A 22,464-nucleotide genomic window follows, 5' to 3' on the forward strand; every position below is an offset into this window, starting at 1 on the left:
ATGGATGGAGGAGCCTGGTAGGCTACAGTCCATGGGGTCATGAAGAGTTGCACCCGACTGAGCAACTTCACTTTCACTTTTCACTTTCATGCATTGGAGAAGTAAACGGCAACCCACTCCAGTATTCTTGCCTGGAGAATCCCAGGGACAGAGCAGCCTGGTGGGTTGCCATCCACGGGGTCACACAGAATCGGACATAGCTGATGTGACTTAGCAGCAGCCGCAGCTCTATAATGCAACATAAATTTTCACTTTATATGTGATATGCTTGCATTAAAATGTATAGATTAGGGACTTTTCTGGTAATCCAGTGGTTAGGACTCTGCACTTTCACTGCTATGGCCTGGGTTCAATCCCTGGTGAAGGAACTAAGATCCCACAAGCATTGTGTAGTGGCCAAAAGAAATAGATCGCTTATAGATTAATTGAGCATATTTATGAAATCCAAAAATAGACAAGTGTTTTTTATAACATCTCAGTGCTGTCCTGTATATGAAAGATAGAGATTTAAAAACTATTGCAGTATTGAAATTTGTGAGGCATTCTGGTAATTTAAGATTAGCTCTGTTTATAAGGTTGCAATGACATGTACAGAGTCTATGGTATATGGCGGCCTTAACATTAAGCCATGTTGGTGGATCATTGTGTCGGGGGAGTGTGTGATTTCCTTGGTTCTGTCTCACTACAGCAAAAATTTAAAGTGGCAGATGGACCAGAGTTACAGCTCAGTTATAGCTCAGTTTTATTTGGCAAGCAGAGGAAAATACATCCTTGAGTTGTGAGGGCAGGTTGACCCAAAAGAAGCAAAGAGAGGCGATGATAGAGGCTCAGTTTTGGCTCTTCTTTTTATATGTTTTGTCTCCTCCCCTGAGCCTGCTCTATGTAAACTGGGCTAGCCAGGAGGGCTCTTTGTTTCACCTGAGGTTCTCATTCCAGTCCTTGGACCTTCTTTTGTTCTATTTTCGTGGGTTTTTCTCTTCTTTGTCTTTTAGCCACCGATATCCTGGACTCCTTTTTCCCATTCTAACTACCTAACAATTGATTCAGAGTTTGTGATCAGCTAAGGTCTAATTTCCTCCAGATATTTTAGTGGTCAAGAGAAAACATTCTTTCTCTGGAAAGGAGCATTTCTCCATCTGAGGGCCTGTGTGGTCCCTGGGGAGGGGCCATCTGTGGATGCTCCAGTGATACTCTTTGTGGACATTTAGGAACATGCATCAAGGCTACTAAGAGCAGAGTTGGTTTGTGATTGAGGAACTCAGAATTTTCCTGTCTCCACTCTCCATCTAATTGTGATTTCACGTTTGTCAGTTGTGAAAGGAGAACATTTAAATTCATTGTTATGCTCTTACAATTCCTGGGCATTTCATTGCTGATTGTATAGCCTGAAGGCAGATCTTCACATACCTCCTGTGTGAGCACAGATCTCCTGTGATGCAGGGTTTCCACAGGAGCTGAAGTCCCAGAGACCACATGGACTGGATCTGAAAGGACAGCTGGGATCCATCCTCATTGTAACTGACATGAAATAGTCTGAGTTTCCCTGCCCACACCTGGGTCCCAGGGATGGTTTGTTATCACAACTTGCTTAACTAGCTTCCACCGCACTGTTTGGTCCCCTTGTCTCAGATCTAATCATAGTTTTCTTTACTATTTCAGGCTCTTCTCTGAATGTCTTTAGAGAGGAAGCTGATCCTGGGGAAGGAGAAGAGAGCCCCGGCTGCTCCAGGGGGAGAAAAGGGACCCTGGATACGATGATGTTAAACTCAGTGCCCCTGGAACTTGCAGAGTGACTTTCCTGTGATTTGTATTAAATACAAGATAATGCCTCAGATATTCTAATTGTCTGTATTCAATAGAGTAGTGGTGACTTGTGATTGTGTTATATGGAAATTGCTCAAAATGAAATATTCTGAATAAAGTGGCTTTTTTTGCTTTGTTAATAATTACCACGTTCCATGTCAAATGATTTTAGAGGATTGGTCTGCAAACACCATTTTCCTCAAAGGAAATACATGATGAGTGCACTGCCCTGTTTTCTCACCTTCTTCAAAGGCTAATGAGGCCATGACTTAGCCCAGGAACACAGATGCTCCGGTCACTCTTACTTAGAAAACACATCTAAACTTGTTTCACATTCACACCCTCCTTCCTAGCAAGATGAATTGTCCACCAAAAAATATAGTCAGAACCTGGTAGGTTATTTTATTTGGTGGGAATGCTTAGGATTCTAAGCCCTGGAGACAGCATCTCAGTAGCTCTGAGAAAACTGCTCCAAAGAGGCAGGAAGGGAAGTCAGGCTGTATGCAATTTTGCAACAAAGGGAGCAGGCAGTCTGAAGATCAAAGATCAGGTACCAAGTTAAGGAATTTAGCTTTTTATGTATGGGAAGATGCAAGCCTCTGGTCTCCCTGAATTCAGTTCTTCCATATGCAGCTCAGCTATCTGGGGCCAACCCTGTTTCCTTGTTCACCTTAAGGAGTGGCAGATGGCTGCTTCTTGCTTTCCCCCAGCTCCTCAGCAATCACCATGGGGTGTGGGAGCATCCCCTGGATCAGTTTTGGGAACCCTCATTCATGTTTGGAGGCCAGAAATCACTGATGGTTGTTGTATTTCTTGTTTATTTATATGACAGGAGATATTTTCATTTCACAAAATCATGGTAAAAACCCAATCCTGAACATTCCTGTATGTTCTTCCCTGAGACATCACATCACCTGTTTTTAACCTGTTCTTGGTCACCAGACTTCGGTGTGGGTTTCAAAGTGGGAATTTGCTGGTGGAGGAGAATGGATACACCTTTCCTTATTCTGCTTAAGCGTTCAAGGGTCAATTAAAACTCTAACTCTAGATAACTACCTCTGCCTTTTCATCTCTCATTCCCTAGGTTACTTTATCTGTTTATTCCTCAAGGAGATATAGATTCCTCCTTGCTCTTCTCCCATGTCTAGTTCAAATCCTTATGAATCCATTCTTTCCATCCCTGCCTACTGTTTCTTCAGAACATTGCCATTTCTTGTCTGTCCAATTATCTATCCCTCTGAGCAAATTATATCAGCTCATATCTCTAAGTTGATGGATGGCAAATTGGTGCTCACCCACACCCTGCATCCACGTGGGGCAAGAGGGCAACAAAGTGAGACCTAGACAGAGGGGATCCAGAAGAAGGGATAGATGGGGAAATCAGGTACGTTGTCTATTTATGTTTCAAAGATGTGGATGGAGGGGTCTCATATGACTGAATTCTTAAAGGAAGAATTTCAGACTAATGGGCTCCTCTGAAAACAAACTGTTTCAAGATTGCTTTAATCTGATTACTACTGAAAAAGTTAACGTGATCCTGCTGTGATTCTTCAGGGTAGAGAGAGCTGTCACGTAGGAGTGGCCAAGTAAAGATTACATTTCACAACACCCCCCTCCCCCCCAATTCCATTATGGACATGTGGCGAGGCTGCTGAACTAATCTAAGACCTGAGAGTGGTGGCCTGGTTGTGAGTTGAACCCACTCAGTTCCTGGCTGATGGCTCTGCATGGTGTCCAGTGCTCAGATCTACAGTCATGCTTACAGTCTTCATAGTTCTAGGCTGTGCTTGGGGATGGGAAGATACCCAGGACTTCTCCCAGGGCAGCTCACATAGCTATTCACCATTGGGAAGTAATGAAATAAATGACATATGATGAAAGAAATAAAGTATACCCACCAAGAAGCTCAGGGAGCTCCAAAAAACACAGATAAACAATCAAATCCAGGGAAAGAATATGTGAACAAAATAAGATTAAAAAATTATTATTTATTATTATTATTATTGCTTTCAATTTTTGGTTTCATGGGTCTTTGTTGACACACATGGGCTTTGTCTAGTTGTGGCAAGCAGGCACTACTCTTCTTTGTGGACAGCAGGCCTCACTGTGTGGGGGCTTCTCCTGTTGTGGAGCACAGGCTCTAGGTGCACAGGCTTCAGTACTTGTAGCATGCCGGCTCCTATGAGCAGTTTGCGGGTCCTAGAGCACAGAGTAGTCGTGCCCAGGCTCTGAGTTGCTCTGCAGAATAAATTCCGTTTTTTTTTTTTTCTTTCTGTACAGAGACTGAAATCATAAAAACGGAAGCAAACAGGGAGTTTGCTGATGGTTTAGTGGTTAGGATTCGATGCTTTCACTGCTGTGCTTGTATTCTATCCTGGTCAGGCAACTGTGCAATGAGGCAAAAAAGAGATCCCTCAAGCTGTGCAATGAGGCACAAAAAGAGAAGGAACCAAACAGAAATTCTGTTGCTTAAGATTACAATGAGTGAAATGCAACAAAATAAAAAATGCTACAGAGAGCATCAACAAAAGCAGAAAAATCGTTGAGGCACAAGACAAGAAAATTGAAATTAGCCAGCTAGAGGACAAAGAAGAAAAAAGAATGAGAAGGTGTGAAAGAACCTGTGTGAACTATGGGATAACATTCACAGTAACAACCTGCACATTATTGGAGTCCCAGAAGGAGGAGAGAAGGAGAAAGGGACAGAGGTTGTACTTAAAGAAATAATACCAGGTAAGTTACACATCTGATGAGACTTAGGCCTCCAAGTTCATGTAGCTAATAGGTCACCCCTCAGAGTTCACTCAAAATGATTGTATCCAAGACACATCGTTTATAATCAAGACCAAGAGAGGATTTTAGAAGCATCGAGAGAAAAGCAAATGCTCACAAAAAAGCAATTCCCTTAAGAATATCAGTGGACTTCTGAGAAGAAACCTGTCAAGCCAGGAGAGAAAGGGATGGTATATTCAAACTGAAGAAAGTAAACCTGCCAGCCAAGAATACTTTTCTCAGGAAGGTTGTCTTTCAGAAATGAAGACGAGATAAAGATGTTCCCAAACAACAGTTGAGGGAGTTCACCAACACAGGTTTGTCTTACAAGATTGCTGAAGGGAGTTCTTCAAGCTAAATGAAGGATGTTAATCATTATATGAAAGAAGTGAAATTTTACAACAGACTTGTAAATGTAAATGTGTAATCCAATACAGAATACTCTAACACTGAATATGGTAGTGTGTTAACCAGTTAGCTCTAGTCTAGGGGGAAGAATAAAATAACTATAGAGAAAAATATTTTGTTAGTGATATACAATATAAAGACAGGTGAATTCTGACATCAAAAACAGAAAGTGTAGGGAGGGGATCAAAAGGTAGAGCTTTTGTATGTGGTTGAAATTAATTTGTTATCAGTGTAATAGAGACTACTGTGTCTATAAGATATTTTATGTGAACCATGTGGCAATAAAAGTGTAAAAACCTACAGTAGATTCACAAAAAGTAAATAGAAAAAAAATCAAAGCACATCATTATCCAAAATCATCAATTCACAGTTCTAACTGTTGTACAGAACAGTCGAGTTGTCCTGGTCTCTACAGCATCCTTCAAGATCAGCCCCAGAGGACTCTCCTTACACAAAGTGAAAAACTAATTAGTCTGTCTGTTATTATAAGCCAAAGAACTCTTTCTGCACCTCATCTCCTTCCTTATATCATATAGATGGTGCAGCTGTACTTTTTTAATTGCAAATTTTCATCCTGTGACATTCCTCTGTGGTTTTAATTGAAAAACTGCCAAATGATAAATCATCCCAATACTCTGTCTCCTCTGTTGGTTCTGATTAAGACTTAATAAGAAGACATGTGAGTGTGTTGTGGTTTGTCTTGTGTATCCTTAGAGATAGAGATTTTCAGAGTTTGTTGTGATGTATCTGGTGGTGATATGCACCTTCTTTTTGAAAATCAAATTTTGAGAACTCTGCAGTCAAGGAGGAAAATACTTCTTGCAGCAAATGAAACTTAAAGCTATGGACTCTTCAGTTGCTTTCACATATAACCAGAGGACTAAAAAGTTTCCTTAGCCAGTGACTGTACCTTTTTGACTCCAAAGAACCTGCAGCTACTTCTGTGGCGTTGGGCTTCAACTAGATGTTTTATCAATGGTGCTGTATAGAAGGAGAAGTTTTGAGACTGCTGTAAAAATAAGACAGATAACTGGAAGCAGGAGGCTTAAGTCCAAACCCTGACTCCAGGGAACTCCTGACTCCAGGGAATATTAATTGACAGGAGCTCATCAAACGCCTCCATACCGACACTGAAACCAAGCACCACACAAGGGCCAACAAGTTCCAGGGCAAGTCATACCAAGCAAATTCTCCAGCAACACGGGAGCACAGCCCTGAGCTCCAATATACAGGCTGCCCAAAGTCACTCCAAAACCATAGACATCTCATAACTCATTACTGGACACTTCATTACACCCCAGAGAGAAGAAATACAGCTCCACTCACCAGAACACCGACACAAGCTTCCCTAACCAAGAAACCTTGACAAGCCACCTGTATAAACCCACACACAGCGAGGAAACGCCACAATAAAGAGAACTCCACAAACTGCCAGAATACAGAAAGGACACCCCAAACTCAGCAATTTAAACAAGATGAAGAGACAGAGGAATACCCAGCAGGTAAAGGAAAAGGATAAATGCCCACCAAACCAAACAAAAGAGGAAGAGATAGGGAATCTACCTGATAAAGAATTCCAAATAATGATAGTGAAATTGATCCAAAATCTTGAAATCAATGTGGAATCACAGATAAATAGCCTGGAGACAAGGACTGAGAAGATGCAAGAAAGGTTTAACAAGGACCTAGAAGAAATAAAAGAGAGTCAATATATAATGAATAATGCAATAAATGAGATCAAAAACACTCTGGAGGCAACAAATAGTAGAATAACAGAGGCAGAAGATAGGATTAGTGAATTAGAAGATAGAATGGTAGAAATAAGTGAATCAGAGAGGAAAAAAGAAAAACGAATTAAAAGAAATGAGGACAATCTCAGAGACCTCCAGGACAATATTAAATGTTACAACATTCGAATCATAGGGGTCCCAGAAGAAGAAGACAAAAAGAAAGACCATGAGAAAATACTTGAGGAGATAATAGTTGAAAACTTCCCTAAAATGGGGAAGGAAATAATCACTCAAGTCCAAGAAACCCAGAGAGTCCCAAACAGGATAACCCCAAGGTGAAACACCCCAAGACACATATTAATCAAATTAACAAAGATCAAACACAAAGAACAAATATTAAAAGCAGCAATGGAAAAACAACAAATAACACACAAGGGAATTCCCATAAGGATTACAGCTGATCTTTCAATAGAAACTCTTCAAGCCAGGAGGGAATGGCAAGACATACTTAGAGCGATGAAAGAAAATAACCTACAGCCCAGATTACTGTACCCAGCAAGGATCTCATTTAAACATGAAGGAGAAATCAAAAGCTTTACAGACCAGCAAAAGCTGAGAGAATTCAGCACCACCAAACCAGCTCTCCAACAAATACTAAAGGATATTCTCTAGACAGGAAACACAAAAAGGGTGTATAAATTCGAACCCAAAACAATAAAATAAATGGCAACGGGATCATACTGATCAATAATTACCTTAAACATAAATGGGTTGAATGCCCCAACCAAAAGACAAAGACTGGCTGACTGGATACAAAAACAAGACCCCTACATATGTTGTCTACAAGAGACCTGGCTCAAAACAGGGGACACATACAGACTGAAAGTGAAGGGCTGGAAAAAGATTTTCCATGCAAATAGGGACCAAAAGAAAGCAGGAGTAGCAATACTCATATCAGATAAAATAGACTTTAAAACAAAGGCTGTGAAAAGATACAAAGAAGGTCACTACATAATGATCAAAGGATCAATCCAAGAAGAAGATATAACAATTATAAATATATATGCACCCAACATAGGAGCACTGTAATATGTAAGACAAATGCTAACAAGTATGAAAGGAGAAATTAACGATAACACAATAATAGTGGGAGACTTTAATACCCCACTCACACCTATGGATAGATCAACTAAACAGAAAATTAACAAGGAAACACAAACTTTAAATGATACAATAGACCAGTTAGACCTAATTGATATCTATAGGACATTTCATCCCCAAACAATGAATTTCACCTTTTTCTCAAGCGCACACGGAACCTTCTCCAGGATAGATCACACCCTGGGCCATAAATCTAGCCTTGGTAAATTCAAAAAAATTGAAATCATTCCAAGCATCTTTTCTGACCACAATGCAGTAAGATTAGATCTCAATTACAGGAGAAAAACTATTAAAAGTTCCAACAAATGGAAACTGAACAACACTCTGCTGAATAACCAACAAATCACAGAAGAAATCAAAAAAGAAATCAAAATTTGCATAGAAACGAATGAAAATGAAAACACAACAACCCAAAACCTGTGGGACACTGTAAAAGCAGTCCTAAGGGGAAAGTTCATAGCAATACAGGCATATCTCAAGAAACAAGAAAAAACTCAAATAAATAACCTAACTCCACACCTAAAGCAACTAGAAAAGGAAGAAATGAAGAACCCCAGGGTTAGTAGAAGGAAAGAAATCTTAAAAATAAGGGCAGAAATAAATGCAAAAGAAATGAAAGAGACCATAGCAAAAATCAACAAAGCCAAAAGCTGGTTCTTTGAGAGGATAAATAAAACTGACAAACCATTAGCCAGACTCATCAAGAAACAAAGGGAGAAAAATCAAATCAATACAATTAGAAATGAAAATGGAGAGATCACAACAGACAACACAGAAATACAAAGGATCATAAAAGACTACTATCAGCAATTATATGCCAATAAAATGGACAACGTGGAAGAAATGGACAAATTCTTAGAAAAGTACATCTTTCCAAAGCTGAACCAGGAAGAAATAGAAAATCTTAACAGACCCATCACAAGCACGGAAATTGAAACTGTAATCAGAAATCTTCCAGCAAACAAAAGCCCAGGTCTGGACGGCTTCACAGCTGAATTCTACCAAAAATTTAGAGAAGAGCTAACACCTATCCTACTCAAACTCTTGCAGAAAATTGCAGAGGAAGGTAAACTTCCAAACTCATTCTATGAGGCCACCATCACCTAATCCCAAAACCTGACAAAGATGCCACACAAAAAAAGAAAACTACAGGCCAATATCACTGATGAACATAGATGCAAAAATCCTTAACAAAATTCTAGCAATCAGAATCCAACAACACATTAAAAAGATCATACACCATGATCAAGTGGGCTTTATCCCAGGGATGCAAGGATTCTTCAATATCCACAAATCAATCAATGTAATACACCACATTAACAAATTGACAAATAAAACCATATGATTATCTCAATAGATGCAGAGAAAGCCTTTGACAAAATTCAACATCCATTTATGATAAAAACTCTCGAGAAAGCATGAATAGAAGGAACATACCTCAACATAATAAAAGCTATATATGACAAACCCACAGCAAACATTATCCTCAATGGTGAAAAATTGAAAGCATTTCCTCTAAAGTCAGGAACAAGACAAGGGTGCCCACTTTCACCATTACTATTCAATATAGTTTTGGAAGTTTTGGCCACAGCAATCAGAGCAGTAAAAGAAATAAAAGGAATCCAAATTGGAAAAGAAGAAGTAAAACTCTCACTGTTTGCAGATGACATGATCCTCTACATAGAAAACCCTAAAGACTCCACCAGAAAATTACTAGAGCTAATCAATGAATATAGTAAAGTTGCAGGATATAAAATCAACACACAGAAATCCCTTGCATTCCTATACACTAATTATGAGAAAATAGAAAGAGAAAGTAAGGAAACAATTCCATTCACCATTGCAACGAAAAGAATAAAATACTTAGGAATATGTCTACCTAAAAACTAAAGACCTATATATAGAAAACTATAAAACACTGGTGAAAGAAATCAAAGAGGACACTAATAGATGGAGAAATATACCATGTTCATGGATTGGAAGAATCAATATAGTGAAAATGAGTATACTACCCAAAGCAATTTATAGATTCAATGCAATCCCTATCAAGCTACCAATGGTATTCTTCACAGAGCTAGAACAAATAATTTCACAATTTGTATGTAAATACAAAAAACCTCAAATAGCCAAAGCTATCTTGAGAAAGAAGAATGGAACTGGAGGAATCAAACTACCTGACTTCAAGCTCTACTACAAAGCCACAGTTATCAAGACAGTATGGTACTGGCACAAAGACAGAAATATAGATCAATGGAACAAAATAGAAAGCACAGAGATAAATCCACGCACATATGGACACCTTATCTTTGACAAAGGAGGCAGGAATATACAATGGTTTAAATACAATCTCTTTAACAAGTGGTGCTGGGAAAATTGGTCAACCACCTGTAAAAGAATGAAACTAGAACACTTTCTAACACCATACACAAAAATAAATTCAAAATGAATTAAAGATCTAAATGTAAGACCAGAAATTATAAAACTCCCAGAGGAGAACATAGGCAAAACACTCTCCGACATACATCACAGCAGGATCCTCTATGACCCACCTCGCAGAATACTGGAAATAAAAGCAAAAATAAACAAATGGGATCTAATTAAACTTAAAAGCTTCTGCACAACAAAGAAAATTATAAGCAAGGTGAAACGACAACCTTCAGAATGGGAGAAAATAATAGGAAATGAAGCAACTGACAAACAACTAATCTCAAAAATATACAAGCAATTCCCACAGCTCAATTCCAGAAAAATAAATGACCCAATCAAAAAATGGGCCAAAGAACTAAATAGACATTTCTCCAAAGAAGACATACAGATGGCTAAGAAACACATGAAAAGATGCTCAACATCACTCATTATCAGATCAGATCAGATCAGATCAGTCGCTCAGTCGTGTCCAACTCTTTGGGACCCCATGAACTGCAGCACGCCAGGCCTCCCTGTCCATCACCAACTCCTGGAGTTCACTCAGATTCACGTCCATTGAGTCAGTGATGCCATCTAGCCATCTCATCCTCTGTCGTCCCCTTCTCCTCTTGCCCCCAATCCCTCCCAGCATCAGAGTCTTTTCCAATGAGTCAACACTTCGCATGAGGTGGCCAATGTACTGGAGTTTCAGCTTTAGCATGATTTCTTCCAAAGAAATTCCAGGGCTGATCTCCTTCAGAATGGACTGGTTGGATCTCCTTGCAGTCCAAGGGACTCTCAAGAGTCTTCTCCAACACCACAGTTCAAAAGCATCAATTCTTCAGTGCTCAGCCTTCTTCACAGTCCAATTCTCACATCCATAGATGACCACAGGAAAAACCATAGCCTTGACTAGACGGTCCTTTGTTGGCAAAGTAATGTCTCTGCTTTTGAATATGCTATCTAGGTTGGTCATAACCTTCCTTCCAAGGAGTAAGCGTCTTTTAATTTCATGGCTGCAGTCACCATCTGCAGTGATTTTGGAGCCCAGAAAAATAAAGTCTGACACTGTTTCCACTGTTTCCCCATCTATTTCCCATGAAGTGATGGGACCAGATGCCATGATCTTTGTTTTCTGAATGTTGAGTTTTAAGCCAACTTTTTCACTCTCCACATTCAGTTTCATCAAGAGGCTTTTGAGTTCCTCTTCACTGTCTGCCATAAGGGTGGTGTCATCTGCATATCGGAGGTGATTGATATTTCTCCTGGCGATCTTGATTCCAGCTTGTGTTTCTTTCAGTCCAGCATTTCTCATGATGTACTCTGCATATAAGTTAAATAAACAGGGTGACAATATACAGCCTTGATGTACTCCTTTTCCTATTTGGAACCAGTCTGCTGTTCCATGTCCAGTTCTAACTGTTGCTTCCTGACCTGCATACAAATTTCTCAAGAGTCAGATCAGGTGTTCTGGTATTCCCATCTCTTTCAGAATTTTCCAGAGTTTATTGTGATCCACACAGTCAAAGGCTTTGGCATAGTCAATAAAGCAGAAATAGATGTTTTTCTGGAACTCTCCTGCTTTTTCAATGATCCAGCGGATGTTGGCAATTTGATGTCTGGTTCCTCTGCCTTTTCTAAAACCAGCTTGAACATCTGGAAGCTCACGGTTCACGTATTGCTGAAGCCTGGCTTGGAGAATTTTGAGCATTACTTTACTAGCGTGTGAGATGAGTGCAATTGTGTGGTAGTTTGAGCATTCTTTGGCATTGCCTTTCTTTGGGATTGGAATGAAAAGTGACCTTTTCCAGTCCTGTGGCCACTGCTGAGTTTTCCAAATTTGCTGGCATATTGAGTGCAGCATTTTCACCGCATCATCTTTCAGGATTTGAAATAGCTCAACTGGAATTCCATCACCTCCACTAGCTTTGTTCATAGTGATGCTTTCTAAGGCCTACTTGACTTCACATTCCAGGATGTCTGGCTCTAGGTCAGTGATCACACCATCGTGATTATCTGGGTCGTGAAGATCTTTTTTGTACAGTTCTTCTGTGTATTCTTGCCATCTCTTCTTAATATCTTCTGCTTCTGTTAGGTCCATACCATTTCTGTCCGTTATCGAGCCCATCTTTGCATGAAATGTTCCTTTGGTATCTTTGATTTTCTTGAAGAGATCTCTAGTCTTTCCCATTCTGTTGTTTTCCTCTATTTCTTTGCATTGATCTCTGAGGAAGGCTTTCTTATCTCTTCTTGCTATTCTTTGGAACTCTGCATTCAGATGTTTATATCTTTCCTTTTCTCCTTTGCTTTTCGCTTCCCTTCTTTTCACAGCTATTTGTAAGGCCTCCCCAGACAGCCATTTTGCTTTTTTGCATTTCTTTTCCACGGGGATGGTCTTGATCCCTGTCTCTGTACAATGTAACGAATCTCATTCCATAGTTCGTCAGGCACTCTATCTATCAGATCTAGGCCCTTAAATCTATTTCTCACTTCCACTGTATAATCATAAAGGATTTGATTGAGGTCATACCTGAATGGTCTAGTGGTTTTCCCTACTTTCTTCAATTTAAGTCTGAATTTGGCAATAAGGAGTTCATGATCTGAGCCACAGTCAGCTCCTGATCTTGTTTTTGTTGACTGTATAGAGCTTCTCCATCTTTGGCTGCAAAGAATATAATCAATCTCATTTCGGTGTTGACCATCTGGTGATGTCCATGTATAGAGTCTTCTCTTGTGTTGTTGGAAGAGGGTGTTTGTTATGACCAGTGCATTTTCTTGGCAAAACTCTATTAGTCTTTGCCCTGCTGCATTCTGTATTCCAAGGCCAAATTTGCCTGTTACTCCAGGTGTTTCTTGACTTCCTACTTTTGCATCCCAGTCCCCTATAATGAAAAGGACATCTTTTTTGGGTGTTAGTTCTGAAAGGTCTTGTAGGTCTTCACAGAACCATTCAACTTCAGCTTCTTCAGTGTTACTGGTTGGGGCATAGACTTGGATTACTGTGATATTGAATGGTTTGCCTTGGAAACGAACAGAGATCATTCTGTTGTTTTTGAGATTGCATCCAAGTACTGCATTTCAGACTCTTTTGTTGACCATGATGGCCACTCCATTTCTTCTGAGGGATTCCTGCCCGCAGTAGTAGATATGATGGTCATCTGAGTTAAATTCACCCATTCCAGTCCAATTCAGTTCGCTGATTCCTAGAATGTCGACATTCACTCTTGCCATCTCTTGTTTGACCACTTCCAATTTGCCTTGATTCATGGACCTGACATTCCAGGTTCCTATGCAATATTGCTCTTTACAGCATCGGACCTTGCTTCTGTCACCAGTCACATCCACAGTTGGGTATTCTTTTTGCTTTGGCTCCATCCCTTCATTCTTTCTGGAGTTATTTCTCCACTGATCTCCAGTAGCATATTGGGCACCTATTGACCCAAAGAGTTTCTCTTTCAGTATCCTATCATTTTGCCTTTTCATACTGTTCATGGGGTTCTCAAGGCAAGAATACTGAAGTGGTTTGCCATTTCCTTCTCCAGTGGACCACATTCTGTCAGATCTCTCCACCATAACCCGCCCATCTTGTGTTGCCCCACGGGCATGGCTTAGTTTCATTGAGTTAGACAAGGCTGTGGTCCTAGTGTGATTAGATTGACTAGTTTTCTGTGAGTATGGTTTCAGTGTGTCTGCCCTCTGATGCCCTCTTGCAACACCTACCATCTTACTTGGGTTTCTCTTACCTTGGGCATGGGGTATCTCTTCATGGCTGCTCCAGCAAAGAGCAGCCATTGCTCCTTACCTTGGATGAGGGATATCTCCTCACCACCACACTTCCTGACCTTCAACGTGGGATAGCTCCTCTAGGTCCTCCTGCGCCCGTGCAGCCACGGCTCCTTGGATGTGGGGTTGGTCCTCCCAGCCACTGCCCCTGGCCTTGGGCGTGTGGTTGCTCCTCCTGGCTGCAGCCCTTCACCTCGGGCGTGGGAGCGTGGGGTAGCTCCTCCTGCCCACCACCCCTAACCTCGGACGCGGGGTAACTCCTCTCTTCACCACCCCTGACCTCGGACGCTAGGTATCTCCTCTCTGCCATCCCCCCTGACCTCGGACGCGGGGTAGCTCCTCTCGGCTGTTCCTGCACTGTCATAGTCTGGTTCTCTCGGTCACTGCCCCTGACCTCAGATGTGGGGTAACTCCTCTTTTCACTCATTATCAGAGAAATGCAAATCAAAACCACTATGAGGTATCATTTCACGCCAGTCAGAATGGCTGTGGTCCAAAAGTCTACAAGTAATAAATGCTGGAGAGGGTCTGGAGAAAAGGGAACCCTCTTACACTGTTGGTGGGAATGCAAACTAGTACAGCCACTATGGAGAACAGTGTGGAGATTCCTTAAAAAACTGGAAGTAGAACTGCCTTATGATCCAGCAATCCCACTGCTGGACATACACACTGAGGAAACCAGAAGGGAAAGAGACACATGTACCCCAATGTTCATCGCAGCACTGTTTATAATAGCCAGGACATGGAAGCAACCTAGATGCCCATCAGCAGATGAATGGGTAAGAAAGCTGTGGTACATATACACAATGGAGTATTACTCAGCCATTAAAAAGAATACATTTGAATCAGTTCTAATGAGGTGGATGAAACTGGAGCCTATTATACAGAGTGAAGTAAACCAGAAAGAAAAACACCAATACAGTACACTAACACATACATATGGAATTTAGAAAGATGGTAACAATAACCCTGTATACGAGACAGCAAAAGAGACGCTGATGCATAGAACAGTCTTTTGGACTCTGTGGGAGAGGGAGAGGGTGGGATGATTTGGGAAAATGGCATTGAAACATGTATAATATCATATATGAAACGAGTCGCCAGTCCAGGTTCGATGCGCGATACTGGATGCTTGGGGCTGGTGCACTGGGACAACCCAGAGGGATGGTATGGGGCGGGAGGAGGGAGGAGGGTTCAGGATGGGGAACACATGTATACCTGTGGTGGATTCATTTTGATATATGGCAAAACCAACACAATATTGTAAAGTTAAAAAATAAAATAAAATTAAAAAAAATTAAAGAAAAAAGAAAACCAAATTTTGCCCTATTAATTGCTGAAAGCATTTGACTTTTAAAAAAAGGTATCAATTAGCTAAATGATGTCCTCAAACTAGTTCTTTATGTTTAAGATACTTTCTTTTAAAAGTCTAGAATAGTACCATTCAGTCATTCAATAAACATTAGCTGAGCATCTATTAGTCAAGGCTATGGTTTTTCCAGTGGTCATGTATGGATGTGAGAGTTGGACTGTGAAGAAAGCTGAGTGCCAAAGAATTGATACTTTTGAACTGTGGTGTTGGAGAAGACTCTTGAGAGTCCCTTGGCCTGCAAGGAGATCCAACCAGTCCATTCTAAAGGAGATCAGTCCTTGGTGTTCATTGGAAGGACTGATGTTGAAGCTGAAACTCCAATAATTTGGCCGCCTGATGCAAAGAGCTAACTCATTGGAAAAGACCCTAATGCTGGGACGAATTGGGTGGGCAGGAGGAGAAGGGAACAACAGAGGATGAGATGGCTGGATGGCATCACTGACTCGATGGACATGAGTTTGAGTGAACTCTGGGAGTTGGTGATGGACAGGGAGGCCTGGCGTGCTGTGATTCATGGGGTCGCAAAGAGTTGGACACGACTGAGAAACTGAACTGAACTGAACTGAACTGAGCATCTATTAACTTATAGAGAGTAGAAATACAGAGCTTATACACAGGAACAGGCCTCACTCCAATCCTGGGCCTTGGCAGGGCCTCAGCAGATGCCTGCAGCCTGTAGGAGCCTTGGAGAGCATGCCCAGATGCGGAAAGATTCAATGATAAGGAAAAGAGAATCTGTTCACAGACTTTTAGATGTTAAAGGAGGAGCACATTTTGCTGTGTTTCCAGTGTTCTTATCCTGGTCTGCAGCCTGGACTCAGCTGCACCAAAGCTCCATGTGCAATAGAGCATCAGTTCATAGAGTTCAAGTCTGAGCAACCACACAGGCTTTGAACTATGAGGGCCATCCCAGTGGCACTAATCTTGGGTTTAAGAGGCTTAAGAATGACCACCCACAGGAGCTCAATAGCTCTGGAGTTGGTCATTACATCAACTCTGAGCAGAGGTGGATTAATCATGAAGCTAATGAAGCTTCACTTTCACAGCCTCTCCTTACACCAGCCCCTTCCAAGTCCCATGAGGGAAGCCCTAGGGCTGTGCTCACAAGGATATAGGTTTTGAAACAGCCATTTTCTTGAGATGAGGAAAAAAATATTCAGCAAAATCATTTCTTAACCAAAGGTGAAGTAGTTTATTAAGTTTATTAAGTGCTGTTGCTGCTGCTGCACCCATAGACAGCAGCTCACCAGGCTTCAGTCATGTCTCCCGAACTCTGTGCAACCCCATGAAAGTGAAACGGCAGCTCACCAGGCCCACCCATGGACTGCAGCCTACCAGGCTCCTCCGTCCATGGGACTCTCCAGGCAAGAACACTGGAGTTGGTTGCCATTTCCTTCTCCAATGCATGAAAGTGAGAAGTGAAAGTGAAGTCACTCAGTCGTGTCCCACTCTTAGTGACCCCATGGACTGAAGCCTACCAGGCTCCTCCGTCCATGAGATTTTCCAGGCAAGAGTACTGGAGTGGGGTGCCATTGCATTCTCCATTATTAAGTGCATGGAGCACTAAATCCAGGAATCAGATTTGTTCAGGAAATCAAGAAAAGACTTAGGGGGCTTAGAAAGTACATGTTGCCTTTTCATTAGTACAGGATTGGTGGAAGGTAAAAACAGGATCAAAGATGATGAACTGACTAACTCAGAGGAAAGAAGAGCTGTTTAAGGATGAAGGTCAAGATGCTAAGAGACAAATTCGGGAAACTGAGCCTGACTGTCAGCACAGAGTGATGTAAAGGGAACAGGAGATGTACCAGGGGTGGGTGCTCTTAAATAGGACTTAGATCTAGTTGTTGGTCAATCAGAAATGGTGACTGAGAAACAACCAAGCCCAACAGAGGAAACAAGGTGAGACCTGAGGGAGCAGCTTGGGATGAAGACACAGAAGGAAGGGGAGATCCAGGAAAGTACCTGCTTCATGTGACAGATTCTGTCTTCTTTTCAAGTCTTCTTTCTCCTTTGTATCCATCAGAAGAGACTCTGCTCTGCTGCTGGATAAAGTGACCCCCAAATCTCACACACACACACACACACACACACACAGATACAAATGCACACATACACACACTCATATACACACACATGCACACTCATCACAACCTACAGATGTTTGTGGTCAGTGAGGCTCTTGCACATGCACCATCTGGAACATGCAGCCTCTGGGGCAGGAAAAAGAGAGAGACTAGAGAGTCACATTTGGGCTTTTCATGCCTCCACTCAGAAGTGACACAGGTGACACCACCCATGTTTCATTGGCCAGAATGAGTCACCGGGGAGTAGAAATACAGCTATTTGATGAGTATTACTGTCTATCCACATCCTTCAGTAGAACTCTTGAGAGCAGTGCTGTCAGTTTTTTCTCACCTTGGAGAAGCTTCTGAGGTACAGCTTTGTGCAGAGATTGAACGTGATCTGACCCTCTGGAGTGGGCTTGAAGGCATTTTCTATTTGGATCCTTTGGCTGGTGTGTCTCTGACTCCTTACTCCACCTCAGTCTGTGCCGAGGGGGATTAGTCAGATTTTGCCCCCACCTCCCTTCCCCACTCAGTATCACTAACTGCATAGTGATTTCAGCATTTGTTCATGCGTTCATTTCTTATCCAATGTTTGTTATACTCCTTCTATGTGTCTTTACTTGACCTTATAGAGACATTGAAGAACAAGACACAATGCTTGCTCTCAAGAAGCCCCTACTTTAGAGACAATAAGAAAGTTTTTACAGATTGAAGAGACACAGCAGTAATTTTGAGCTGGAGGAATTAGAAAGAGTTCATGGAGGTGACAACTCTGTGCATCTAAAAACAGGGAAAGATATATGTATTTTCTTTCTGTAGTGGGCTTGAAAATGTGTCCTCTAGGATTCAAATATGCATAAATGTAATATTCACTATTTTTATAACTGATTTCATCTTGTGCAGTAGCAAGTGGTGTTTGCATGGATTGAAAGTTCCACAAAGTTAACACAGACTCTCCCATTTAAAATCGCAGACTCTCCCATTTAAAATTTGTCCCCCAAGTTAGCTTGGGTTTATGGTAATAATTATCTTGTCAACTCTTGTTGACGCTCCCTGCTGAGACTGATTTTCCTGTATTTAAGGAGACATCTTCTTGTCTCTCCCCACCGAGATGGTGTCTGGGGTGGGAGGGTTTCTTACTTCCCAACAGCAGTGGGGAAGGGTCCTTGGTCTGCATGCTCTCCATTTAGAATCTGCTTGTCTTTGATTTAGTAGCTTTGATTGCTCTGGTCTCTGGGTATCTGAAGCTGCACTATGGAGGAATGAATGAGGCCAATTCAGTGCCACGCGCTCTGTTAGATGTTGCTGGTTATAGACTGTAAAGGGCTGAAGAGAGAAGAAGGGCTGGACCTCAGCCAGCTCATGCCCAAGCTCATCACATGCCCTTGTGATGAAGTGGTCTTTAGTAAAGAAGCCTTTACCAACCTTGGTCTCATCCATACAAGGAACACAGATGGTGAAGTGGGTCTCCAAAACTTTGGTGTAACAAATCAATTAATTGTTTCCTTTTAAAGTTGTATAGTTATTTTTATTTTTTTTTATTATAAATTTTATTTTATTTTTAAACTTTACAAATTGTGTTAGTTTTGCCAAATATCAAAATGAATCCGCCACAGGTATACATGTGTTCCCCATCCTGAACCCTCCTCCCTCCTCCCGCCCCATACCATCCCTCTGGGTCGTCCCAGTGCACTAGCCCCAAGCATCCAGTATCGTACATCGAACCTGGACTGGCGACTCGTTTCATACATGATATTATACATGTTTCAATGCCTTTCTCCCAAATCTTCCCACCCTCTCCCTCTGCAACAGAGTCCATAAGACTGTTCTATACATCAGTGTCTCTTTTGCTGTCTCGTACACAGGGTTATTGTTACCATCTTTCTAAATTTCATATATATGTGTTAGTATACTGTATTGGTGTTTTTCTTTCTGGCTTACTTCACTCTGTATAATAGGCTCCAGTTTCATCCACCTCATTAGAACTGATTCAAATGTATTCTTTTTAATGGCTGAGTAATACTCCATTGTGTGTATGTACCATAGCTTTCTTATCCATTCATCTGCTGATGGACATCTAGGTTGCTTCCATGTCCTGGCTATTGTAAACAGTGCTGCGATGAACATTGGGGTACATGTGTCTCTTTCCCTTCTGGTTTCCTCAGTGTGTATGTCCAGCAGTGGGATTGCTGGATCATAAGGCAGTTCTACTTCCAGTTTTTTAAGGAATCTCCACACTGTTCTCCATAGTGGCTGTACTAGTTTGCATTCCTACCAACAGTGTAAGAGGGTTCCCTTTTCTCCACACCCTCTCCCAGCATTTATTGCTTATAGACTTTTGGATCACAGCCATTCTGACTGGTGTGAAATGGTACCTCATAGTGGTTTTGATTTGCATTTCTCTGATAATGAGAGATGTTGAGCATCTTTTCATGTGTTTGTTAGCCATCTGTATGTCTTCTTTGGAGAAATGTCTATTTAGTTCTTTGGCCCATTGTCGTTTATTTTTCTGGAGTTGAGCTGTAGGTGTTGCTTGTATATTTTTGAGATTAGTTGTTTGTCAGTTGCTTCATTTGCTATTATTTTCTCCCATTCTGAAGGCTGCCTTTTCACCTTGCTAATAGTTTTCTTGGTTGTGCAGAAGCTTTTAAGTTTAATTAAGCCCCATTTGTTTATTTTTGCTTTTATTTCCAATATTCTGGGAGGTGGGTCATAGAGGATCCTGCTGTGTGTATAGTTATTTTTTAATCCAAAAATATTTTGTATATTAGTCACTCTGATTGGTCCTGAAAATGTCCCTCTACCAAGGATATTTAATTATTAGTTTTCCCAGCAAAGAGATTACTTAACCTCTGAAACCTCCATATTTTCATGGTGATTTGGGTATAATAATGGTACATATTGTAGTGCTTTACAATCCATAAGATGAAATAAGCAGTCTAAGTTAAAGAACAGGATTCTTCCTACTCTTTACTTCTGCACTTCTAATTCAATACAGAAGCTGTTAAACTAACTTTTTTTTATAACAGAATTTCTTCCTGTTACAGTTATGTGTGGTTTGAATTGAAAATATGCCAAAAGATAAGTATATAAACATCTGGACCACATGGCCATATCTGATTAAGACCAGACCAGGAGGCTTCATGGTGTTCACCTGTCAGTGTGCTGAGGTCTGTCTTCTTTATCTTTGGATATACAAAGATGCAGCATTTTTGTTTAGAACTGGCTCTCTCAGCACTGCTCTTGGAATGGGGCAAACCTTGTTTCTGGTATTGCAATTGACTGCATTCATTGCAGAAAAGTGTAGAAGTGAACCATACATAGCTTATACCATTTAATCATATTGAAATATTACAACAATTGACACAACTTGCATTGTGCTGTTAAGTCTTCATATCAAGTTAAATTATATCTCAAAAGATTTCTTTTGATTGAAATGATTCGTGTAAAATACCTGGCTGACATTCATTCATTCAGGTATACAAGAGACATCATTTAGAATTTTTAATTAGCAGGCATTGGGGATAAGGAGGTGAATTAGACACAGAACTTTACCAAGTCCATTTATAAAGTAAAATTAGCAAGTAAACAACTTAATTCATGAGGTTCACAGTTGGTAAGGTCGAGGTTCATGAGCAGTAGAACCTCTGTCTGGGGCACAGAGAGAAAGGGCAATGTGTGGAAGACTCACAACTCTGGCCCCAATCACTGTCACAGCATGTGGTTCCTGGGAGAGTTCTGACATCTCCAGTCAAGGCTCCAGGTAACAGAATTGAATTCCTGTTCTAGAGTCCTGGGATTCCTGGGATGGGATGGAGAGAGGGGCCCTAATATTGTTTCTCCACCAAGATGATGTACTACTGTTGACTAGTTATATCTCTTACTAATGCCAACTCATTTAATTCTAACCAAAACTCTGTCATCTATACACAAGTATAACTCTTCTTTTACAGACAAAGCCACTATACAGAGAGTGTAAGGACCCTGTTCAAGGTCACACACATGGTATGTGGCTGAGCTCTGAGTCAGGCCAGGCAGACTGGTTCCTGAGCCTGTTCTCCTGACCCCTGAAGTTCATATGGACACAGCTGGGTTAGTGTCCTCCCTAAAGCTTCCCTCCTTCAAATCTTGGATAAGATGGGACACTGAGATTTCCTTATGTGTCAGAGAAGACGAACCTTCATCAGAGGGTGAGTTGGTCCATGCTGACCCTGCATCCCCAGCTCTGGGGTAGAGGGTGCTGCCTGGGCACAGCCTGCCAGGCCTGGGTTAACCCCTCCTTCCAGCCCACTCCATCCTTATAATGGGGTATGGAGTCCCTAACAGTATGTTACCTACGAGATCTCAATCCTGAGGTGAGACCACGTGTACCTGGTTCACTAAACGCATCCCTGTGTCATCCTGTGGGAGGAATGACTGGACTCCAGGAAGCACGTCCTGTGTTCTAGGTGTTTGTCTGGTGGTTTCCGGTGATGCTGCAGAGTCCATAACTGGGTAAGGAATGGTGACTCTGGGTCCCAGGGGGAGTAGAGCATCGACTCTAGTGACTGAGCAGATCCTGTTCCTACCCTAGCACCTGAGTTTATATTCTGGTTCTGACATTTATAATCGGTTATTATCACTACTGTGTTAAGCATCCAGAAGGAGATGGGGTTCATGTACAGATGGGGGCTTGGAAGTCAGAGGAACACAGGACAAGTAAGTGTTATAAAATAACAGGTTAATATTAACATATTTAGAGGGAGAAAAGCATGTGTTCAATTGACTTTTCTCCCTTTTCATTTACCTGAGTCTCAAGTAGGAAGGATGGGTATGGCAGGACAGAGAAACTGTGTCTGCTGACTGGGATGAGGGGTCCTTCCAGTGGGGGATGTGACAGGCCTGTGGACTGGTCCACAGCTTCCCTCCGTGTTGGCTTCATTAAGACCTTCAGGTGTGGGTGGGGAAGGGTGTGACGCCA

This window comes from Bos mutus, chromosome 5 (assembly GCF_027580195.1).
Source record: "Bos mutus isolate GX-2022 chromosome 5, NWIPB_WYAK_1.1, whole genome shotgun sequence".
Taxonomy (NCBI): Eukaryota; Metazoa; Chordata; class Mammalia; order Artiodactyla; family Bovidae; genus Bos; species Bos mutus.